The following is a 23,401-nucleotide window of genomic DNA, read 5'->3' as shown; positions in this document are numbered from 1 at the left end:
GCCTTGGGGCAAACCATTTAATGTTTCTGAGGCTCAGTTTCTTTATTTGTGGCTTGGGGCTATGGGAGCCATCTCTTGGTGGTGTCCCGAGAGGCTCAGCACATCCGTGGCAGGGACAGTGCCCAGCTTCTGTGTAGTCACCTAGATGACCATGAAGGACTGGGTACTGTTTGTTATAGGTGAGCAAAAGTGGGAGGGAGGTTGTCCATGCCGGAGGCCCTGCAGAAAGGGGAGAATAATCCTATCAGTGATAATAGACCTGCCTGTGGAGTTCAGCCAGGGAGGGGCTGGATCCCATTCAATCTGGTGAGCAGCCTTGCTAAACACATCAGCTGCTCAAGGTCTTTTGGTGTAATCTTCGTAAAGGTTATTTCTTAATCTTTGGACCTTAATAGAAACTGGAGGACCAAAGCATCAGCTGTTAATGTGTCCTCGCTCTCTGCTAGGTATTATCCCATTTCATAGATGAGCAAGGTTAAATAGCTAGTCACCTGGTCACTGCGTAGCTGACCTCAAGAGCGTTTGCTTTCGTCATGAGACAATATGGCGGGCGCTGCAGAGAGGAGAGGAGAGGAGAGGAGAATCCCTGTGGAGGTCTTTGCTTCCTTCCAGAGCACTGTGTCCTGATGGAGATGGTCTCCGTCTGTGCTATCCAGTAAGGTAGCTGTGAGCCACATGGGGATCGTGAGTACCTGACATGTGGCTGGTAAGACCAAGGAACTGACTTTTAAATTTCTATTTAATTTTCATGCCCACCTGAGGACGGAGCACTTCTAGGGCCTCTCGGATTACTTGTGCTTTGGGTCAGGACTGGGGCTGTTGCTGCCTTTTTCCACATGAGAGGTGGGGGAGGAGTTTGCACCTGAGCTGGCATAGGGGCGCAGAATGGGGCTCCTGTCCCTTCCTAGCCATCCTCTTCTCGCAACCCCCACCCAGGCACACAGCTTTGGTGTCTCTAATGTCTCTAGAGCCTCCGAGCTATATCTGCTCGCTCCATTCGTGAGGTCTCCTCTTAGGGAAGAAAGCCTTCTCATTTCTTAAGTCTGGGTTGATTAATGTTGTTAACAACTAAATAGATATCCTTGGAGCCTCCCTCCTAAGTAAAGAGAGATGGGCAGATGGACAGATGGAATGAAGAACAGAAAGAGAAGTATTTTAGGAGTGCCTGGGTGGCTCAGTCGGTTAAGCATCTGACTTGGGCTCAGGTCATGATCTCATGGTTCCTGAGTTTGAGCCCTGCATCGGGCTGTCTGCTGTCAGCACAAAGCCTGCTTTGGATCCACTGTATCCTTCTCTCTCTGCCCCTCTGCTCACATTCTCTCTCTCTCTTTCTCAAAAATAAATAAAACATTTTTTTAAAAAGTATTTAATATGCAAGCGTTTGAAGTTAGACCCTGTGAGAAATAAGCCCACTACCCCAATCAAAGGAGGGACACGGACTCAGAGCACAGGGAAGCTAGGGTTTAATCAACATTCTTGCAGGAACAGGTGTCTGATGGACAGGGGCACAGTTGGGGCAGTTACAGCAGGCAGTTTATCTCCTAGTGTGCAAATCCCTCCCCTGGTTCCTCATTGGCTGAATACTACAGAGGTGACAGCCTTACAGGTAGTTGCCTATGTCCATGTAAGGGAAAAAGTCTGATTGAACACATGTGTGTTCCTTGAGGTAACACAAAGACTTCAGTTCTTTGGTGCATGCTCATTGCAAAGTCCACAAAAAATAAGCCCACAAAATGGGGAGGGAAAGAAGAACCAGGAAGTGAAGTGTCTAAGGGTTGGGACTCAGTTGTCAGGGGGCGGGGGGAGGGGGGTGGTTACATATTTCCGAAAGGTTGTAAACCTATTGTTAACTAAACAGCACAGCTTTTATTTGGTATTTCTGAAAATGAATCATCTCACTTCTCACAGATCCAGATTCAAATCTCTATGGCTCTCTCTGAGATGATTTTCATTGGACAAGTCACATCAGATATTTGCTGTCAATCTCAAATTAGCTGTTGTCTAAAAAGTGAGAACAAGATAAGCCCTACCATACTGAAGAGTACATAGAAGGCACTGAACCTGTACGTATAAGCCCCTTCCCACTTTCCTGGGAGTAGGGGCAGTTATTCTCCATGATTTTGTAGATACTTCACTTTGGTTTTCACTGATGCTCTTCTTCCTCAAAGATAGTCTTCCCTTTAGTGTGAGCAGTTACCAGACAACGTTGCATAATTTTACACATTTCTAAAAGCTCCCTGGGGGTGGGAAAAAGGAAGAAATAGGTTGTAGAACAAAATCTCAGACTGGTAGAACGGAAGGCGTACTTCTTTGGAAGAGGTGCTTGGGTCGGAACTCCCAGTCAGGATTAAAATCTGTCTGAACTTTTCTGAATCCCTTTCTTTGTACGGCATTTGCAGCTGAGGGTGATCAAACTATGAATTTGTGTGTGAACTCGCCTTTAGGAAGGAATGTCCTTTCTGTATGAAGATAGGGTATGCAGAATCAATAGTCCCAAGATCTCAGAGACATTAGCAGACAGAGATGTTGATGTGATTAATAATCAGAAATTATACCTGGTACTCAAATGTGTGGGAAGAATGGCATTGTCAGGAAATCAAGGTTCAGCGTTAAAGCTACCCTGTTGCCATTTTGTATCTCCTAGTCTGTCTCCCACCCTACTCGCCTCATCCCACACCACCCTGCTGGCAGGATCCAGGAGCTACTTCATACTTCACCCTTTTGGGAAGTATTTACATAGGGAGAGGCATAGCCACTGGTGTCCTTTGATCTAGTCATTTTACTCCTAGGAACTTACTAACAGATAGATACACGATGAATTTTAATAACACTGTTAATAGATATATTCACATGATTGTGATTGTTGATGTCATTAATTAAACGGCATGGGAGAAGCTTAGGAAACACAGTACACTGCAGAGTCGAGTGGCATAGGGCTGTGAAGAAAAGTCCTGAAGCCTCTGTAGAAAAATGGACAAGTCTTGCTATGATGAAGAAAAGGAGCATTTTTGTTAGCCAAGCACAAGCAGAAAAGGCACAAAAACTAGAGCTTTGGATAAAATGAGAACCGCTTGTGTTGAGGCAGTAGGAGTACTTTGTTTTTCCTATGCTCCATTGTCTTTATTTTTTTTTAATGTTTATTTTGAGAGAGAAAAAGCGAGCAGGGAGGGGGAGAGAGAGGCAGAGAGAATCCCAACTCAAGGCTCCATCCCACGAACCTGAGATCGTGACGTGAGCCAAAGTCGGGTGTGCTTAACCAACTGAGCCAGCGTTGTCTTTTTAATTAAGCAGTAAAAAAATGAAAATAAAAGTAGACTGCTTTAGCCTGAAGAGCACTCAAGAACTACTGAGAGCAGTCAGATGTGGAGTGGATGTGGGGCCTGTGTGTACTGCAGCCAGTGGACAGGAGGGACTTACTTCTCTTACATACCCAGGAGGTTCATAGCAGGGGCGTGCAGTGCTTACTCTGGTCAGGGCCGCCAGTCCTGTTCTTGATGCTCTCAGAGGACTGGGGTCCAGCCCACCAGGACAAAGAGGACGTGCTTGGAGTCGTGGACCTTATTCATCGCAGTCAGTGGAGTCATGCCTGTGGCTCTGTTAAACTCCTGGTGTGATTGTGCTTCCTGCTTTTTGCCACCTTACTATGTCTGGTCCATCTGTAAGTCCTAGTGGTTCTGCAGCCAAAATGTCTATTCTCTGTCTTTGGCGTATGCTTGGCCATCTGCCTGTTGGGGAACTTCCTTCTTGCGGCTTCCAAACCAATATCAGATCACACTACTCTGCCAGTTAAGATCCTGTGTTCTTAGAGTAGACATCCCACTCCTTATTTTCATGATCTACAGATGCTCTGTGACTCAGACCCTTTTTTCCTCAATGTACACTTTCCTCTCCCTCATTCATGACTGCCGAGGTCCTCTCCCCAGATCTGTGACCATCAGATTCCTTCAGGCCTCCCCTGGCTGCTCATTGTGAGAGTCCCATCCCCTCCCCGCTGTGTCACACTGCCTCCAGATGCTTTCATGTCATGGCACACACAGGAGATGCTGGTGTCCAGACAGTGCCCTGGGGAACTGCAAGTGGGACTGAAGGGAAAAACGTGAGCGTGACATTTCTTCAGTGTAATGATACGAAAAATGAAGTATAAAATAAAGCATTAGGGAATGTGTTAAATAATGAACTTGTATTGACTTTCTAAGTAGTAGTATTAATCTTTATAAAAGGCAGTGCCATGTCCATGAACCTCACTTTTATTAGGTTGGATTTTTTTGCTTGCCTTTGATAATCACTGTAGAGAAATTCTGTTTGCATGTGGAGGTGATGAAACTTACAGTCATGTTTTAGTAAACATTTAGTAATTGACAAGAGCTGCTATATCTAATGAATCCAGGTTCTTCTCTCTTTTCCGTTTGTAGTGTTGAAATATAGTAATTATGCAAATGGATTTTAGTTTCATTCAAACTTTTATTTCAAGTTCTTTGAAGTAACATACTCTAATTTACTGTGTGGTGTGCCAGTAAATGTTTGGCAACAAGCTTTTCTGGGAAAAAAATAGCATATACATACACACGTAAGTTTATACATTTTACTGATAATACAGGACAGATAGCATATAGATTGCAACTAATAAAACACACAGTCCTTTTTATTGTCAGGTCTGTGTAGCAGTTGTTTCACAGATTGCTTTCCTTGATTTTTGCTGTACTTTTGTATCTGTAGTCAGCTTATGGGTGTAGTTCTGACATGAATGTCGATTGATTATTTTGTTTATATTAATGCTGAATCAGATAAATAGTTTTCAAATACTGGAAGGATATTTCCTCATTTATTTTGTGCTATTCCTAATGTAATGGCTACAGGTATGACAAACTTAAATTTAATCTGCATTATTAACATTTTCTCCATCACTTTCTTAAGTCTAAACCCCAGGTGTTGGCAAACTACTTCTGTGAAGGGCCAGATGGTAAATGTTGTGAGCCATGTAGTCTATCACAACTCTGCCTTTATTTATAGCACAGACACAGCCACAGACAATATGAAAATGAATGAGTATAACTGTGTTCTAATAAAACTTTATTTACATGGCTAATTTTGTTATCTGAATTTATAGGTGATATGGAAAAAAGTACCTTATTTACAAAAACAGGCATTGGACTGGATATGCAGTCTCATAGGAGTTATGAGTTTGTAGACTCCTGGTCTAGAGGCCACCAACATGACAGTTAAGCCCTGATTTGTAGTATTTGCCAATTTCCATGGTATAAATACTTCCACTGTGGGTTGATTTCAGGCTACTAGCATGATGTCACCAAACATGGAGCTGGGAAGAAATGCCTCAGTAGCACACCATTTTCACCATGAAGATACAATAGTCATGAATAAACTCAAAAACTAAATAATAGCAATGTGGGAAAGTAAATGGGAAATGATGAGTTGCATTTCATCACCTCTGTTTTCTTTCTTTTTTTTTTTTTTTTAAGAAATTTGATTTCTTTAAAAAAAATTTTAATGTTTATTTTTGAGAGAGAGACAGGGTGAGTGGTAGAGGGGCAGAGAGAGAGGGAGACACAGAATCCAAAGCAGGCTCCAGGCTCTGAGCTGTCAGCACAGAGCCTGACATGGGGCTTGAACCCACAGACGGTGAGATCGTGACCTGAGCCGAAGTCGAACAGTCAACCGACTGAGCCACCCAGGTGCCCCTCATCACCTCTGTTTTCAGTATAACTTGTGAGTCTCTATCATTGCATTTTTTAACAGTGGCTGTGTTTTAACATCTGGTTCCCAAGACTCCTGAAAGTTCGCCACGGGCTCTCATGGGTTGGTGTGAGCTGCCTCCAGCATAGTCCTGGGTAGAGTCCCTCCTGCTAGCCAGTTAGGACCCTGGCTGCAGGGCACAGCAGCCCAAGAAGAGAAGTATTGGTATGTGTGCAAATGGAGATCTGGGCTGCAAGCCACAGGCTCTTTGTCCAAGGTGGCATCACGGCCTTTGTAGCTGGCCGCCTGGACGGTTCTCTCGGTTCAGAGGCTGTGCCCAGAGCCCCTCAGGGGCATGCAGTGAGCCAGCTGCAGTGAAGGTAGGGAAGGGCCAGAACTCTACTCCAGATCCTTTGCTGTCCTGGTTCTCTGGGGCTGTGGTGCCCACCTACCTCTCCTGGCCCAGCAGTCAGAGGAAGCCTTCCTGTAACACGCTGCATGTTTGTTTTCTTCATAGCTTTCGGTACACTCACATTGTCGTGTTCGCTTGTCTATGGAAGCCCCACAGCTCTGTCCGCTCCCTGACTTCCTCCTCAGCACGTGCGCAATGCATTTTTATTTTCCCTGTAAATAGATAGCTGCTGAATGAGAGCTCGTGTCTGTTCTCTGCTGTCAGCAGCAGTTGGCAGTGTGCGGTCCAGATGGGTTTGGGCTCCCACGTCCAAGGTTTCCTGATGTTAGAGACACGCGTTCCTTTTCAGCGTTTGTGGGAAATGAGCAGCTCCATCTTCTGGCTACTTCCTCCTCCCAGAGCAAGGTGAGGTGCTAACCTCACCCCTGGGCCATACAAGTTGCTCTGGGTTTCAGCATAGCTAATGCCATGTTTGTTTCCACTCCCTCAAAAAAAGGAAAGAATGAAACCCAGACCCATTGCAATTTGCGCCAATCGTGTGGGCCTTGTTTACAGGGCCAGACAGCTTCGGAGAGGCCAGAGGCTCAATGGCCTGTCCCCTTCTGGCCACAGGGCCCAGTATCCCTGCTTTATGGAGAGTCACACTGCCGGGTCAGTGAGATGGGACTGACCCAGCGTGCAAACTAGTGTCATTCCTAATTAGATGAAGGTGTTTGTGCTTTTGGGGACCCAGCCCCAAAGCCATCACATCCCAGATCTTGTAGGGAGGAGGGAAATAGCATCCCTTGAGAAGCCAGTCCACTGCAGTCTCCAGACGTGCACGCGCCCAGGCCTGTAAAGGCTGGTGATCCGCTAAGGGTCAGGTGCTGCCACCGGTTCACTCTGTCAAGCTGCCTGGCAGACCAGTGATCTGATGCCCATCTCTTTGCGGGGAGGCAGAAGTGAAGAAGTATGTGTGTGAGTGAGGTGAGTGAGGAAGGAGGAGAGCTGGCCCCATTGAGTGACAGATTTGCTAAGAGTTGGAGGAGAAGACCAATGTGACAAGGTGCTTTGTTACTAAGAGCTCCGTGAAGCCTTCCGCTGTTTCCTTCCTAGGGCCTTGCGTTTGCAGGATGAGCCCCTTAGCTCCTTCCCTCCCAGCGCTGCGGAATCTGGGCTGGTTCTCTTCTCCCTGGGAATCTTCCACCTGACCCCTTCCCCTGTCATACCCGTGTCTCCCTGCCCACCGCTCCTCTGAGCCTCTCACTTTTCCGGTAGTGCCCACCGGCACCAGCACGGAGACCCCACTCCTGGAGTGCCTCGGCAGCTTGGAGGTGCCACCTCCTGGTGGGGGTGCCCTGTGCCAGTCCCTTCTGCTGCTGCTCTCACTGGACTGCACAGGGGCGCTGGCAGAGGCCAGTGGGGTTTCCCGTGCCGCCGCCTCTGGAGGTGTTCAGGAGGCCTGGCTGTGATTCCTTCCCTGTACCCATGGCCAAGGCGACTATACTTCTCAACCTCCAGACCAGGACACTTTGAGAGTGAACGAGGCACTATTAAAAGTTACACAAGACAACAGGTGTTAAATGTGCATTCTGGCAAACCAGGTCTCAGGTCACCTTCCACACCCCACTGTCTCTGTTTGAAAGCTGACGTCCCTGTTTTCAGTCCCAGTAGATCCAGAATGTCACCTCTGCAGAACGGCCTCTGGCAACTTACAACGCCCCCCCCCCCCCCCCCCAAACCTTGGCGCCCTCTCCAGCCTGCACATCCAGGTGTGGCCTGCACTCCTGGGCCCTCCTTTGCCCTGTCCTCTCCCTCTCCTTTTCACTGATCTGTCCGTACGACCAACAATAAATACATTCTTCTTTCAAAATGTAAGTGTTTGAGCTACAGTGAAGGCCCCTTTGGCCTCTGTCACTGATGCAGTTTTCCTCTGTCACTCTGGAGGGAACCACTCTCGAGTCTGGAGTAAGTCTTCTTTGTGTGTAAAGACACATCCTAGAACACTGTGCATGACTTTTAAATAAATTCTGGCACACAAGTCTGTCATTTTGAAGCCAGCTCATTTCCCTCAGCATGTCCTGGCTCTGTCTTTGTTACATATGAGTAGAATTTATTCCTTTAACTGCAGCATAATATTCTGTGATAGTATCTCTTTCATTATCATGGAGCTGACTCCCAGAGTTTTTATTAATAAAACAGTGCTTTTTGAATATTTGTGTGCATGTCTCCACTAGGTCTGTCAGCCAGTAAAAGTGTGGAGTGCTGGTTGGGGCACCTGGGTGGCTCAGTCTGTTAAGTGTCCACCTTTGGCTCAGGTCATGATCTCGTGGTCCGTGAGTTTGAGCCCCGCGTCGGGCTCTGGGCTGACAGTTCAGAGCCTGGAGCCTGCTTCGGATTCTGTGTCTCCCTTTCTCTCTGCCCCTCCCCACTCACGCTCTGTCTCTCTCAAAAATAAATAAACATTAAAAAAAAAAAAAGTGTGGAGTGCTGGTTTTCACAGTGGCAGATATGGAAAGGCAACTTCTATGGGTACCCCCTATGGGCAGGGCAGGGCAGGCAGCCTCCTGCACAGCCCTGCTCAGATCTGTGCTGGAAGGATGGGGAACAGGGAGAGACAGCTTCCTGTGCAACCACAGGTCCCCGTGAGCACCGTTTGGAGCCTCACTGGGCCAGAGACCTTCCCATTCCTCCCCCCACTTGCTCTCAAGCGGAGGTTAGGTGTGAGAGGGCAAGTGCGGATGGAGCTGGCATTGGCTCCAGGAGGCCTGCGGGGCTGAGTCAGGGGGGCATGTCTGTCCCTGACACACAGAAGCAGCCAGTGGTAGAGTCCTGCTGTTTATCCACGGGAAGACCGCTGGGCTCTGTTACCTGGCTGTCTTGCGGCTCCCGTCCAATGTCACTTTGGCGATCAGAAAAGCTCTTGAGCACTTGAGCACATCTGCTTTAGCGGTAGCCCGTGGAGGTGATGATTGCAGCGTTTCCCATCGCACAGATCGGGACCCCTGGCTGGCTAGCACTTGACCGTGTGCGGGGCAGATTCTCACCCAATCCCACGGGAGAGGCATTGCCATCCTTAGAGACACAGCAAGGGTCCAGACAGGTGACTTGCTAATGACCTTAGAGTGGAAGGTTCTGGTTCCATGCCCCACCCCTTCACTCCTTTGGCTGCCCCATCCAATTGCATATGCAGTGCTTGTCAGCCACAGTGCTGTGTGAGCATCACCTGGGTGACAGGGTGCAGTGGCTCTGTGCAGAAGAGCAGAGGCATGCCGGTGGAGGGAAGGGCTGAGGCTTCTCCCACTGGGGTCCCAAGTGGTTTCTGAATGGAGTGTGGAAAGGTTGCCTGTGGAGCTGGGGGTGGGGGAGCTAGAGCTGGGAGAGGTGGCGTTCAGGTGTGCCAGCTGCTGCCACAGCCCTGGTGGGGGCAGGGAAGCTGGGGATGCCAGGCTTGGGATCTGTTCAGACATGCTTGAGGGGAGGGCACGGCTGGGGACAGCATCTGGTCCCCGATAGCATGCTGGGTGTGAGGGAGACCGTGTGCCCGCCTCTGAACACTCAGGGTACGAGGACTGGGGAGTGAGGTGTCCCTGTCAGTCACATTTTAATGTCTCTGGGGCCAGGCCTCGTGTTCCATTAGGCACCGTTTGTCTCTTAGTGGTTGGTGACACGTTGGTGCATCTCAGGATGGGTGAATCATGGTGGTCCGTGGGAAGTTCACGCTCAGGACCTTGGGAAGCGAGCGAGCTAAGAGACACACGTGGTGGCTCCCTGGCATCCAGCTGCAGGCCATCCCCTCCTGCCCACGTCCCTCTCCTCAGCCAGGGCCTGAGCCCCTGGGTCCTCCCTGCCTCCGTGTCCCCCTTTGTCTCATATCCACGCCGTCCTGCTTGTCACCATCTCACTCTGTGGGGCTGGCCAGGCCCGCAGATTTTCTCTCTGCCTCAGCTGTGAGTTCTCCACCAGGCAGCTGTGTCCAAAAATCTGTAGTCTGATCTGACCATGTAACTCCTTGCTCTGAGCATGGCCGGGGGTCCACTGTGTGACCTGCCCCTCCCCCGCCCCCTGCCCAGTGTTCTCTGTACCTGTGCTCCTGTGTGCTGCTGACCCTTTGCTCTCAGCCTGCCGAGTTCTCACCTTTCTGGGCTGGTCTACGGACTCCTGTGTACCCTGAAGGTCTCCTCAGAAACACTCTCCATCCTGCCCCTTGAAGGCCTCAGAAGACCCTGCACGTCCCACAGCCCCATCCGCCTGCCTGCCTGCCCAGCCACACCGGGAGCGCCTTCAAGGCCATGGTTGTGCTTTATCTGTGTATTTCTGTGAGAGGCAGTGGAGCATGTGGTGAAGAGCCAGTTTTTGGTTGCCAGGCTGCCTGGGCCCCAAACCCAGCTGTGTGACCTCAGGCAGAGTAGGTGACCTCATTGTGCCTTAACTTCCTCCCTGTAAAAAGGGGCAGATAGAGGCTGACCCCCTTGGACTATAATTTATAGAGCTGTGTGTAAGAATTTATTCTCTTTCTTTTTTCTGGTGTGTGTGTGTGTGTGTGTGTGTGTGTGTAGAAAGAAAGAATTTTTTAATAGAGTAGTGCCTAGTTGGCCTTACTGAGGCTGTAAAGAACCCAGTTCTTCATAGTGCATTTTCCAGGCAAAGCTCCCACAACAAGCAGCGCCTGCAGGCTTATCACTGGGAGTGACAGACTGGGGCGGGGGGGGGGGGGGGCAAGACCCAGAGACCTCCTGCTTGATGCGGGGGCAGTATCAGAGTTGCAGTGAGAAGACAGCCTTGGAAGAAAGGAGCCTGAGGTGCTGATCGGGGCTTAGAAAGCAGGGCTGCGACGTTATGACCGGGCCTCTGGGTCAGGGTGGGGGGAGGGAGGCGCATGTGTGGTTTTGTGTGTTTGTGTGTTTTAGAGTCTTGGTCAGACCGTCAGACACGGGCTCCCTTTGGGTGTTGTTGGCAGACATACAGTTAGAGGAACTCAGGTCAGGGGAGGGGGAGATTGCCGCGTATTACTGAAGAGGATGGGCTGGACTCCCCCTGCACCCCAGTGCTCAGCGGTTTACCTACCCAGATTAAAAAAGATTCTGAGTCCAGATCCAACTTCAGGAGCAAAGGGCCTTGGTCGGTGATCAGTGAAGGGGAAGCGGGGTTTATCTCCCTATTCTTTTACTCACCCTGGTGGGAACCCAGTGTTAACGCCAAGAGGGAGGCAGAGGCAGAGCCCGTGCCCCTGTGGCAAGTGGTGGTTAGTGCCTTTTGGTGGAAAGACTTGTGCGTGGGGTCCCAGGGCACAGACGAGACCCGGAGCGGCTGGCCCTGCCCCACAGCAGGGTGCTACAGCAGAACCCCAGTTCTAGCCCAAGGCTGGTGCGGGTGGGGGAGGCAGTACCAGCAGCATGTGGAGGGGCTTTGGGAACCCCAGCCCAACTCAGCCCCCTCCACCGCACATCCCCAGAGCACCCCAAATTCGACGAGACAGGCTGAGCTTGGAGCTCCTCCCAAACCAATGTCTGGCACAGCAGGCCTCTGCCTGCCTCTTCCTTTTTGCCTCACAGTCCCCCTGTACCTCCCCCTTCCATGTCTGTGCATGCCTATGGCTCTGTACCCCCATTCTCCCCTCCCTGCAGTGCCTTCACTGGAGCCCTGCTGGTACACTCGCCTGTCTCCATCACCAGGACGGGACTCTCACCGCGGGCTTGAGGACAGTCCCCACCCCACCCCCACACAGAATTTGGCACATAGCAGGCACTGAGCGGGGATCAGATGAATGCCTGCCACCCCGAGAGGAGGCCCCAACCCAAGTCTTAGAGAAGCAGGGAGAAGTGAGAAAGATCCCTTGGTCAGGAGTTTGTAGCAGTGTGTGAGTGGTTTTTTTCTGGCCCCTCTCACCTTACTGTGGGGTTCAGGGGCAGAAAAAGTAATGTTTAGTCCTTTAGCGTTTAGTTGAAACGTGGTCCTGCTCTCCCCTCCCGTCGCTGCTGCAGTCCCACTCTGCTGCTTCGGGCAGGGCCCGCACACACTTTGCATCATATCTGTGGTCTTGTTGTGAGATGTGTGGCATCTGTTTTGGAGGGGCAGAGACTCCAGCCCGTCTGCGAGTTGAAGAGGCTGCCAGTAAATAAAGCAAAGGCTCTGGGCGGGGGGATCAGTGTTGCCCACCGTGGAAAAAGGCTTTGTGGGTTTGGAGGTGAACATGTTTCATTTTCACAGCTGTGCATCTATTGTAATGGCACTAGAAAAAATGTAACTCGTTGCCCAAAGGCCAGCTACTATTGCTTAGGACAGGAGTGAAGTGGGGACAATGTGAAGGACATGCCTTCAGGTGCCCTAGGAGCCCTGGCCTGACTAGCAGTCTCTCTACAAGGCTTCTTCCTGCTTCAGGGTCCAGGGGAGTGCTGACCCCCTCCAGGAGCTTTCTGGGGATGTGTGTGGGGCTCTGGAGGTTTGAGTGGGAGCTGGGATTTGGTGTCAGTTGTTTTCCCGGTCCGCGTACCGTATTGTTTATTACTTCTGTTTTGTTTATTGTAGTCATTACTTCTATTCATTAACAGTGTCTGAGTTTCCAGCTACTGCTGAACTTACTATATCTAATATGTCTGTCATCTTAGCACATTTTCTCCCTTAGAGTTAGTCCTAATGCTTATTACAGGTGATCAGTGTAGCGTGGCAGGCCTGATATGCTGGTGTCGGAAGTGAGGTTGTCTTCATCATTGGTGCTGCAGGTGACCTGGGAGCTGTGGACCGTGGGGTCACAGGGTAGCAGGGTGGCAAGGTAGGGGCCCACGTCTGGAATATCCCAGGAGACTGGGACCGTTCTCTAGTGCCGTGCAGCTTGCACAGTTTGGCAGTCATCACAGGGTACGCAGAGGATGTTAATTGTTGATGTGACTTCTCAATGGTAACAAGTTTTGTGAATTCTGCTTGCTGTGTTGGGGGAGAGAAAAACAGGGCTATGGTTCAGGGTGTGCTATCAGCAGGTGCTGCTGAGGTAATGAAGACTATGAGGCAGGCTGGGTCCCCTCACCTTTGTGTCCCCAGAACCCACATGGGACCTGGATCAAAGGGATAGTTTGTGTTTGGACTGGCCTGGGGCTGGGACGGGCCTGGGCTCTGGGAGCCCCAAGGAGGCAGCTTAAAAAGAGCCTCAGAAAGTGGCCATGCAATGATGCTGCAAGACTATGGGACGGATAGTGGCTGCAAGGCACCGAGTCGCCCACATAGTTGGGTACCTCTGTGTGCAAGCGGGAACTGGAGAGGACAGACTCGGGGAAGGCAGTTTCAGTGTCCTTTCTCCAGCGTTTTCCAGTGGCAGTTTTTGAAAATGAGCTTGTTCTAATGCTTGCCTATGCGTGTTTGTCCTAGCTGGTTGCTTCCAGTTTCTCATCATAAATGTATGGGCATTAAACAACAAAGGGAAGTCAGCTTCTTGCTTGCAAAGAAATAGATTGCCACGATGGACTTTTAAAAGTGGAAATGTTGGAGAATTTGTTACACCGGGATATAGTATATAGGGTAGCAGCACCAGAGCCCTTAGATTTGGAGTCGGACAGGTGTGGGTTCAGATCTTGGCTCACCTGGTCTGGCCTTGGGTGAGGGTCTCTGTCTCTTCATCTGTGAAAAGAGAATTAAACTTGCCTTTGAGGTTGCTTTGAATAGAGATTGTGTTTGTAAGCCAGTAGTGCTGGGCACAGAGTTGGGAACAGCGGCTGGGGTTGTCATCCCAGGCTGTGGCTCACCCACTGTACGTAGGTCCTAAAAATACCCAGAGCTCCTGGAGAAAGAGCCAGACACTTCATTGTCTGGGCGATGCCTGATGGAGTGCTCAGGGGCTCATGCTTGCCATCCTCGTGGGCCCGGGGGTATTTGTTACCTCTGACGTCCCCATTACGTGAGCACGAACGGGCCATCCTCTTGTGTGGTTTACAGGATGCAGACTGCGTGGTGGGGTTGCTGTCCTCTTGTGGAGTTTGAATCTGCATTGCCTTAGGTTGGCCCAGTTTATGGCTAGTTTTCAGGTTTGGGGTTGTAGTGTGCTATGCCACATAGCGGTCACCGGCGGAGAGGTGGGCAGATGGGAAGGGACAGCAAGCTGTCATCCCCCATTCAGGGCCTCACTTTGCCCAAGACACCCAGATGAGTCTCTAGAGATCCCACCCCAGATCCTGCTACCCCCGTTCCTTTTTGGAGGGGTGCAAGAGAGTGATGGCAGGCGGCTAGATCTGCTCCACTTACTTCCATTTCAAGCCTCCTGGTCAGCCCACATTCCAGGAATATCCCCAGCCCTTTGCCGTTGTGTCCATGCAGGTGTGTCATAGCCCCACTACGTAGGGTGACGGTCTCACTGATAATGTGCCTGTCTCCCCAGCAGCCGAGCAGTGGGTGGGCAGAGCCCAGTTCTTCTCTCTGTATGTCTGTGCAAGGAGGTGGGTTCAGTGCCAAACCTGGAGGATTGTCTGTCCTGGGTCCCCTTTCCTTCCCCTGCTGGCACCCCTATCTGGAGACACACTGCCATACTTGTGCAGAGTCGATGGATAGATGACAAGAGTAGGATAGCAGCCCTGACAGCCTGTGTGCAGCTTTGCCCGGCAGGTGGGCCCACCTCTTTGGGACACTTTGCTTTCTCCTCCCCTAGCAAAGGGGTCACTGCATTGTGTAAGCCGAGAATCAAAAACAGTTGCGGCGATACCCGTTGCCATTAAAGTATTTGGACCCTTGGAGCAAATTTTAACACCTGGGGGTTTATTCCTAAGGGAAAAAAAATGAGAGAAGGAAGTTGTATGTTTGAAGATGTTCATTGCAACGTTGGTTGCAATCAGAGAACCTGGAAGGAGATGGAATGTCCAGCAGTTGGAGAAGGTCAGGGAAATTATGAGGCATTGATGAAATATTTAGTTGTTAAACATGATCATTATGAAGATTATGTAGCAATAAGAGGAAGTGAGAGTTAAATGAAAAGAGAAAATAGCATCTGTAATGCAATTTCAACTACGTAATTGTCACGGTTTCTGGACAAGTGCCAGAAAGTTACCCACAGAAACGTTGCCGTGGCTCAGGTCAGCGGGAATGCAAGGGGCTCAGGGGAGACAGTGCTGCAGAGTTTGGCCTTTGGGGTCAGACCTGAGCCATGATGTTGGTATCTATCTCTAGGGCTTTTGGGAGTTCGAGAGGGCACACATGTGACAAAGGTGGTGGCCCAGAAGATGCTCTCAGAGGAGAGGAAAACCAAAGGGACTGAGGAGACTCAGGGCATAAAAAGTTGCGGAGCCATATGCAGGCACACTCAGACAAAGCACCTGACACAGTTGGCTAAAGAGGTGGGCTCAGGCCCACCATATCTGGGGGTTGAAATGAGAGTGTAAAGACCACACGCTTAAGGGGTTAGTGTGGGTGGGTTTATTTGGAGGCGCAGTGCCTGCCAGAGGGGAGGGTAAGGGGAGCTAGCGGGCGTTGGGCTTGCCTCTTTCCAGGGTGCTCCTGCTCCCAGCACACAAGCCTTGCAGGAGCAGGGTCCAACGAACAGGGGCGGGGGGGGGGGGTGCCCAGTGGCCCGTGGATACCCCGAGTGCCTCTGAGATGCGGAAGAAGAGCCTCCAGGTGGGCGGTTGGAGTGTGGATGGAACACCGGGGCTTGCAATGCAGATACGAAGTGCGTGAGGTGGGACCGTGCAGGAAGTCCAGGAAGCTCCGAGACGAGATGGGGAGACAGAAGGAAAGGATGTGGGGCTGGGGCTTGAGGAGCTCTGGGTGGAGGGAGATGAGGCCGCAGGGTGGGTGCCGGACGAGCTGTGAAGAGAGAGCAGGGGAGGCAGAGCGGGCAGCCCCTCTTCAGCTCTGCTGACAGGTTGCCCAGGCAAAGCTGTTTGGGTGCTCGGTGTGGTGGCAGGTAAGCTCCTCTGTGGTGTTACCATAGGTTGCAGTCAAATCCCTCCTTCTCTCTCTTCCCCTAATTGCGCTCCTGTATTTTTTTGCTGTGGCCGACGTGTTTGGTTACCTAACTGTATGGTGAGGATGAAAAGGGGAAAAAACAGGCTCAAGAAAATACGTCAGAAAATAGGTTTAAAATATTGAGGAAGTGATGTTAGCAAATGATACGTAAAAGGAAATACGGTGCATAGTGAAATCCTCTTTGTTCCCAGTGCCCCTCAGTGTTCTTTGCCTGCGTGCACTTAAGACCAGGAAAAGCCGCTGCAGGGCTTGTCCCGGAGTCCAGCCGGGACCCTGCTGTCCTTGGACCTTGGTAAAGGGGACCACGGGACTCGCTGCGGGCTCTGTCCTCTGCCCGTCAGCCATGGGGTGGGCTCCTGGCCTCAGGGTCAGCTTGGCTGCTGCTTCCCCTGCTGTGAGATGCAGGTAGTTTGGAGCAAGACAGGAAGTGCTGCGGGAGTCCGCGCCGGCCCAGTGAGGCCTCCAGCAGCGAAGGCTGGCTGGAAGCAGTTGATTTGGCTCTTGGTGGCATGTGGCCTCGGGAGCTGTCGTGACCCTCCACTGTGCCCTCATCCTTTACCAGCAACCTCCCACTCATCCGCCATGGCAAGCAGTGCCGCCACCCAGCAGATAATGCTGTCACCGCTGTCACCAAGCCACCGTGGTGGATTGTGATGTTTGGTTTCTCTGTTCCTTTTATGTCTGGCTTTGCAGAAACCTCACACGGCTTCTTCTCCTTCCTTATGTAACCCTTTGGAATAATTCCAGGGTTGCCAAGAAGGTAAGTTGGAGAAAATATTTGTGGTTGTGGTAACTTCCAGTCCACTGTATTGAAAACGAAAGATTCTCCCCAAAGCCCTTGAGTCCTGCTGAGCAAATACGCTCGCCTGGAGGAGCAACAAAGTCTGTGCTGCCACAGCCTCAGGGGACGGGGAATAGCCAGCCTCTTCCGGCTCTGGCCTTGGCTTTCCCTCTGCCCCCCCCCCCCCCCCCGCCCCCGCCCCCGCCCCAGGCAGTGGTGCCTTTTGCCTTGTGGCAGGGGACTTGTGCTTTTCTTTTCTCCTTGCGGGAGCCTGGCGGTAGGTGGAGTGTGGACGGGTGGGCATCTGTGGCAGAGGCAGCACCAGCTTGGTGCAGGCTGACCGGTCAAGTCCTGGGTGAGGTTCAGCTGAGTGTGAGGTGTGTGAGTTTTTATTTTAGTTGACTTAATGTTTTCAGAACTGAGGGTTTGGTGATGTTCTCACAGCTGCTACCTTTTGAACCAGGTATGTTCCTCCAAGGCAGTGGTATGTAAAGCAGTTGACTGGAACCTGGGAAGTATCCTCTCCCCTTGCGAAATGTCACTGGTGTTGTAATCGGTCATTGGCCCAGCCCACCGAAGCGACTTGGTCCTTGTTGGAGCTGAAGCAGAATTCTTTCAGAAACCCTGCCGGTGCTTCCTACTGTTTGCCTGCTGCCCCTTCTTTTCACCCTTCTTGACGGTGCTAACTAAGGGTCCAGCTCAGCTGTCTGGAGGGAGAGTCAGGATTCCAGACGGATTTGGTCACAGGAGCTTAGTTCCCATTGGAGAAGACCGTGCAGAGGTGGGAGGGAAAAGAAACCTCAGACATACAGAGGCTATTTTCTTGTCAGGAGGATGGATACCAGTCGTTGCTCGCGCCACTGTCTAGGGAAGAACAGACGGACTGTCGTTCGCCTAAGATTTTCTGTAGATGTTGGGGCGGCTGGGTGGCTCAGTCGGTTGAGCGTCCGACTTCGGCTCGGGTCATGATCTCACGGTCCGTGGGTTTGGGCCCCGTGTCGGGCTCTGTGCCTACAGCTCGGAGCCTTGGAGCCTGCTTCCGAGTCTGTGTCTCTGTCTCTTTCTGCCCCGCCCCCACACGCACTGTGTCTCTCAAAAATAAAGAAAACAAAAAAAATAAAAAAATAAAAAAAAAAGATTTTCTGTAGATGTTCGTGGCCATGGCCTTTCTTCCATGTGAGCATGGGAAGGCGGCCCCCTCCCTTGGGTCTCCGGTTGAAGAATGGCAAAACCGTGAGGACAGGCTGAGGAGGGCACATGTCCTTAAGTTCAGCCTTTGGTGGCTGCTAAGCCTTTGATTTCACAACCTATGAGACGCTGTCACCGAGCTTCAGCCATAGTGTGTCCCCCTGAGGGCTGGGGCCCTGTTCTAAGCCACAGATCACCTATTTTAAGCCACAGTTCAGATTCACAGTGTGTTGGATGCACAGGTGTTTGTAGGGGCATGTAGAATGTCCCAGAAAGAAAAGCTGATGTTTATTGGTGCCTCCTGGAGCCTTGTTACATGCAACATCGAATTCGTTGTCTTTATGATACCGGTGGGATGACCAGGCGTGAGCCTCTTCATTTTAGTGAGGGGAGAAGGAACTTGCAGCTCCGCCTTCCACCCCCAGGGAGGTCTGGGGGGGCTGATGCCTCCCCTGCAACAAAAAAGTGTTCTTGCTCTTTGCCTACTGCCCCTTCTTTTCACCCATCTTGTTGCATGCATCATCTCCCTCCACAGTTGTTTTACAGCTTTATTGAAGTAGAATTGACCTATAGTAAACTGCACGTTGAAAGTGTGTAATTGGATATATTTTGACCTATATACCTCTGAGAAACTATCACCACAATCAGGGTAATAAACATATCCATCATTTCCAGAAGTTTCTTTTTGCACCTTTGTAATCTTCCCTCTAGTCTATCTCAGTCCCAGGCAACTGCTGATCTGCTTTCTGTCACTGTAGAATTTGCTTGCCTTTCCTAGAATTTTGTGAAATCATGCACTATGTGCTGTTTTTTGTTTTATTTTGGTCTGGGTTCTTCTTTCATTCAGCATATTTTCAGATTCATGCATCTGAAAACTCTATGTCAAGAGTTCATTCTTTTTTGTTGCTTTTTGAATACTGAGCAAGATCCGTTGCTTCATCCTATGGATATAGTACAGTTCACTTACCTACCCCCTGTGTTGATGGACTTCCGGGTTAAGAATCTGCCCACATGTCTTCCCAGGTGATTATACCACATGATAACTTCCAGCAGTGTATGAGAATTCCTGTCACTTCACATCTTGGCCAGCACTTGGTGTGGTCAGCCTTTTTCACGTTAGCTCTTCTAATAGTTTTGTAGTGATGGTTTTAAGCATTTTCCTAATGACTAATAATGCTGAGCATCTCTTCATGTGTTTATTTCCCATGCATGTCTTTTCTATGAAAGATTTGAATATTCAAACCACTTTTCCTTTTTTTTTTTTTGGAATTGGGTTCTTTGCCTACTCATTGAGTTGAAAGAGGTTTTTTTAAATGTATTCTAGATGCAAGTCCATTCTTAGATATGTGATTCATATATATTTTCAACCTGTCTGTGGCTTGCCCCCCCCCCCCCGCTTTTTTCATAATAGTGTCACGTTTTGAAGAGCAAAGATTTTCAGTTTTGATGAAATCCACTTTATGTTTTCTCTAAATTTTATGCTTTTTCTGTTATATTTTTAGTCCTTCCCAAGCCCAAGGTCACTAATATTTTCTTCCCCTGTTTTCTTCTAGATGTTCTATAGTTTTAACCCTTACATTTAGGTTTATGATCTATCTTGGGTTAATGTTTGTATATCTTGTGAGGTAGAGGTCAAGGATTTTTTACTTGTTGTTTGCGTACGGCTATCCAATTATTCTAGCACTGTTAATCGAAAGATTATTCATTCCCCCATTGAATTGTCTTAATACCTTTGTTAAGAATCAGTTGACCATGAATGTGTGGGTCTGTTAATGGATTCTCTTCTGTTCCCATTGGTCTGTTTGTCTGTCTTTACTGTTAGTACCACATTGTCTTAATTATAATCTTCTGATTTTCTTTTTTTTCCAATTTCTTGGCTATTCTAGGACCTGTGTGATTCCATATACGTTTTAGAATCAACTTACCAGTTTCTCTAAAAGACCCTGCTGGAATTTGGTTGGGATTGCATTGACTGTGTAGATCAGTTTGGGGGAGAAATGGCATCTTAACACTATTGACTCTTCCGAATCTCTCCGATTATTGATGCTTCTTTGAATTTTTCTCAGCCATATTTTGCACTTTTCACTGTTGAAGGCTTTCATGTCTTTTGTCAGATGTATCCTTAGGTACTTTATATTTTTAATTGCTATTATAAATGGAATTGGGCTTTTTAATGTTTATTTATTTTGAGAGAGAGCACATATGCAGGTGCATGCACGGGGGAGGGGCAGAGAGAGCGGGGAGAGAGAGACTGCCAAGCAGGCTCGATGCTCAGCACGGAGCCTCATGCGGGGCTTGATCTCACAAATATGAGGTCAGGACATGAGCTGAAATCAAGGGTTGGGTGTTGAACGAACTGAGCCACCCAGGTACCCCTGGAATTGGTTTTTTAAAATTTCATTTTCTGAATGAAAATGCATATAGAAGTACAGTCGAATTTTATATTGAACTTGTATCCTGCAACCTTGCTAAATTCACTTGTTCTGGTCACTTTTTTGGAGATGCTGTAAGATTTTCAATATAGACTTCTGTTATTTGTGAATAAAGACCACTTTACTTCCTTCTTTCCAATCTAGATGTCCTTTTTGTTGTTGTTGTTGTTTTCCCCTTTTTCTGGCCTTATTACATTGACTGGAACCTCCTGACAAGACTGAACAGAACATGTCCTTGTCTTGTACCTGTTAGGGGGAAACGTGGAGCCATTCACCATCAAATATGATGTTAGCCGTGGATATTGTCAAAACACTTTGTCAGACCAAGGAGGTTCTCTTCTGTTCCTAGTTTGCTCCAAGTTTTTATCAGGAAGACATGCCCAATTTGGTCAAATATTTTTTCCATATCTTTTGGAACAATCACAAGGCTTTTTCATTTTTAGCCCCTTGATATGGCAAGTTACTTTGGTTTTAAAATGTTATCTGCCACTCTCCCCCCTCCTCTGATTTCTAGTTTTCTTTGGTATCTTCTTCCCTTACCTTAATTGTTCCATCGCCCTCCTTCAAGCCGGCTGTCGTTTTCTGCCCGGGTCGCCTGTATACTTGCTAATGGCCTGTTGCATGGAATCAGGCATGGGCTGACTGCCCAGAATTAACAGCTTAGGTCAGAAATGAACCTGGGGCCAGGTGTTTAATGGGTGCCCTGGCTTCCATGCTGGGGAAACAGCATAATACCTACTTGGGGGTGTGTGGCCTCAAAAGAGGCCATGGTATATGGTAAGAGACATATGCCCAGCACAGTGCTGGCCAGCAGTGCCCAGGCAGTAGGTGCTGCCTGCCTGTCTCTCCAGTAACGTTCAAGCTTCCTTCTTCTTGGGGACACTGAGCTGCGGAGTTGCCTCCTTCCCTGGAAGCTGCAGAGCACACTTGTCCTCCCCAGACCTGACCTCTGCCGGGGGCAGGAGTGTGTGGACACGTTTCTCTGTGAGCTTTGAAGCAGAGGTATGCTGTGTGTCCCAAGTAGCCGGGGCTTGTGCGGCAATTCTCTGCGGGACCTCAGAGTGGTCTGTGCCACTGTGGGGGAGCCAGGGACTGACTCTGCAGTGCCTTCTCCTCCTCTTCAACCCCGCAGCTCTGGCATCAGTTTGTGGGACAGGATGGCCTTTAAGATCATCCAGAAGGGCGCCGGTTGTGAGCTTTACATTTTACGGAATGCATGTGCAATGATTGCATCTTAGTTACCCCTCACCCAGGTCCAGGAATAGAGCATTTGTTTCCCCAGAAGCCACCCTTGCTCCCTGTCTAAGCAGCTCCCCATCCCCAGCTTCCCTGACTTTGGTCACCACTGAGAAGTTTTGCCTGCTTGGGAGCTTTCAATCCAACGTAGAATGCATTCTTTTCTACTGGACTTTTTCACTGGACACTGTTTGGAGATTTATCTTTAATGTTGTGCGTAGCAGCAGTTTGTTCATTCCACACTAAGTGGATAGACCGTGATTTGGGCATCCATGATGGTGTTGACGGCCATTCAGGTGGTTTTTAGTTGGGGCTGTTCTGAATACATTCTCTGTGCGTGGGTGTTCACATCTCTGTTGGTATGTGCCTCAGAGTGGAATCGCTGGGTCACGGGCTATGCGTGTCCATCCTTATATGACATTTGACACAATGTACAGATTCACCTTTCCGTTCCATGGGTGACTGTGTCCTTGGTTCTCTCCACGGTGGCCCTGTTACAGGACTGCCTGCTGAGAAAGTCCCTGTGCCCACTGTGGTTCCTCCAGCTCCACACAGATACACAGAGCCCTTGAGCTGTAGGGCAATAGGTGAGGGGTCTTGGGCCTGATCACCTCCCAAGTGTAGGAGGTGACTCCTTTCTGAGCGCTACTGTGTGCCAGGCAGCATCCTGGACGTCCGTGTGTGTCTCTTGTTCCCCTTCTAGGAGCCTGTAGGAAGCCTCTGTCATCCTCCCACTTAGTGGCTAAGGAAACAGCCGAGTGGGCTGGGTGGGTGGGCAGGATCAGAGGCCATCCACTGACCTCCGGTGCAGTCTTCTCTGGTGCTTTCTGCCCTGGAGCACTTGATACGGAGTTCATGGCCTAATGGGCTGAGGTGGTGTCCTGGCTGATGGCTACCATCCCGTTTAGGACAGGCACACCTTCATTAGTTACGTTTAAACCCTGGTGGGTTTGCTGATCTCAGATTCCTATTTAAAAGGAGACGAGGGGGCCCCTGGTGGCTCATAGGGTGGAGTGTCTGACTTTGGCTCTGGTCATGATCTCATGGTTCGTGGGTTCCAGCCCCGCGTCGGGCTCTGCGCTGACAGCTGGGAGCCTTCTTGGGCTTCGTTCTCTCTCTCTCTCCCTCTCCCTCTCCCTCCCCCACCCTCTCCCCCTCCCTGCTCTCTCCTCTCTCCGCCCCAACCCCACTTGCATTCTCTCTCTCTCTCTCTCTCTCTCTCTCTCAAGATAAATAAATAAGCTTTAAAAAAAAATAAATAAAAGGAGACAAGAGCTCCTTGATCCCTGACCCGGAGACTTGCCAGATGACTTAACCCGTGTGGCCCCCACTCAGGTTCTGTTGCTCTTTTCCTGTCCACCCGGCACAAGGAACGTGGTGACCTTGTGGGAGTGCTCAGGAAAGTGAGGGCCACCAGACCCTGAATGTTACGCACATGTTACACACTCTTACTGCTAACCAGGGGCATCTTGGGCTTGCTGTGTGGCGTGGTCACTTTTGCCCAGCCTACTCCTCCTTTTTAAAAGCCCTCTCTGGCTGTAGCCGCAGTTCCGGTCCCCCTGCACCTGGGCTCCTGGCCGCTCAGGTGAGCCTTGGTTGTGGTGCTTCCCTTTTGCTTCTGTTGTTGCCTCTGGCCGTCTCCATCCACACCTCAGGCCTGGGCCACACTTGCCTTCCTGCATACTCCAGGCCTGCCGTAGTTGCTTAGGAAGCAACTGCTGACTTGTTGGGGGAATT

At 49.9% G+C, this 23,401-nt stretch overlaps 1 protein-coding gene across 3 annotated transcripts in view; it reads left to right on the top strand.

The window, feature by feature from the left end:
* Positions 1 to 23,401, top strand: part of MED26 (mediator complex subunit 26) — a 52,165-nt gene that overhangs the window by 13,145 nt on the left and 15,619 nt on the right. Inside the window, exon 1 of one of the 3 annotated variants that reach the window (XM_040444825.1) lies at positions 15,568 to 16,787. The exons of the other annotated variants lie outside the window; for them this stretch is intronic. The gene's annotated coding sequence lies outside the window, so the exon portion shown is untranslated. Of the gene's footprint in view, positions 1 to 15,567; positions 16,788 to 23,401 lie in introns of those variants that run through there. 3 annotated transcript variants of the gene reach the window in all.

Source organism: Herpailurus yagouaroundi, unplaced genomic scaffold (genome assembly GCF_014898765.1).
Source record: "Herpailurus yagouaroundi ecotype Mexico unplaced genomic scaffold, PumYag 193, whole genome shotgun sequence".
In the NCBI taxonomy this organism is placed as follows: Eukaryota; Metazoa; Chordata; class Mammalia; order Carnivora; family Felidae; genus Herpailurus; species Herpailurus yagouaroundi.
Note: the sequence above shows the minus strand (reverse complement) of the source record. Positions and strands in the feature narration are given on the sequence as shown.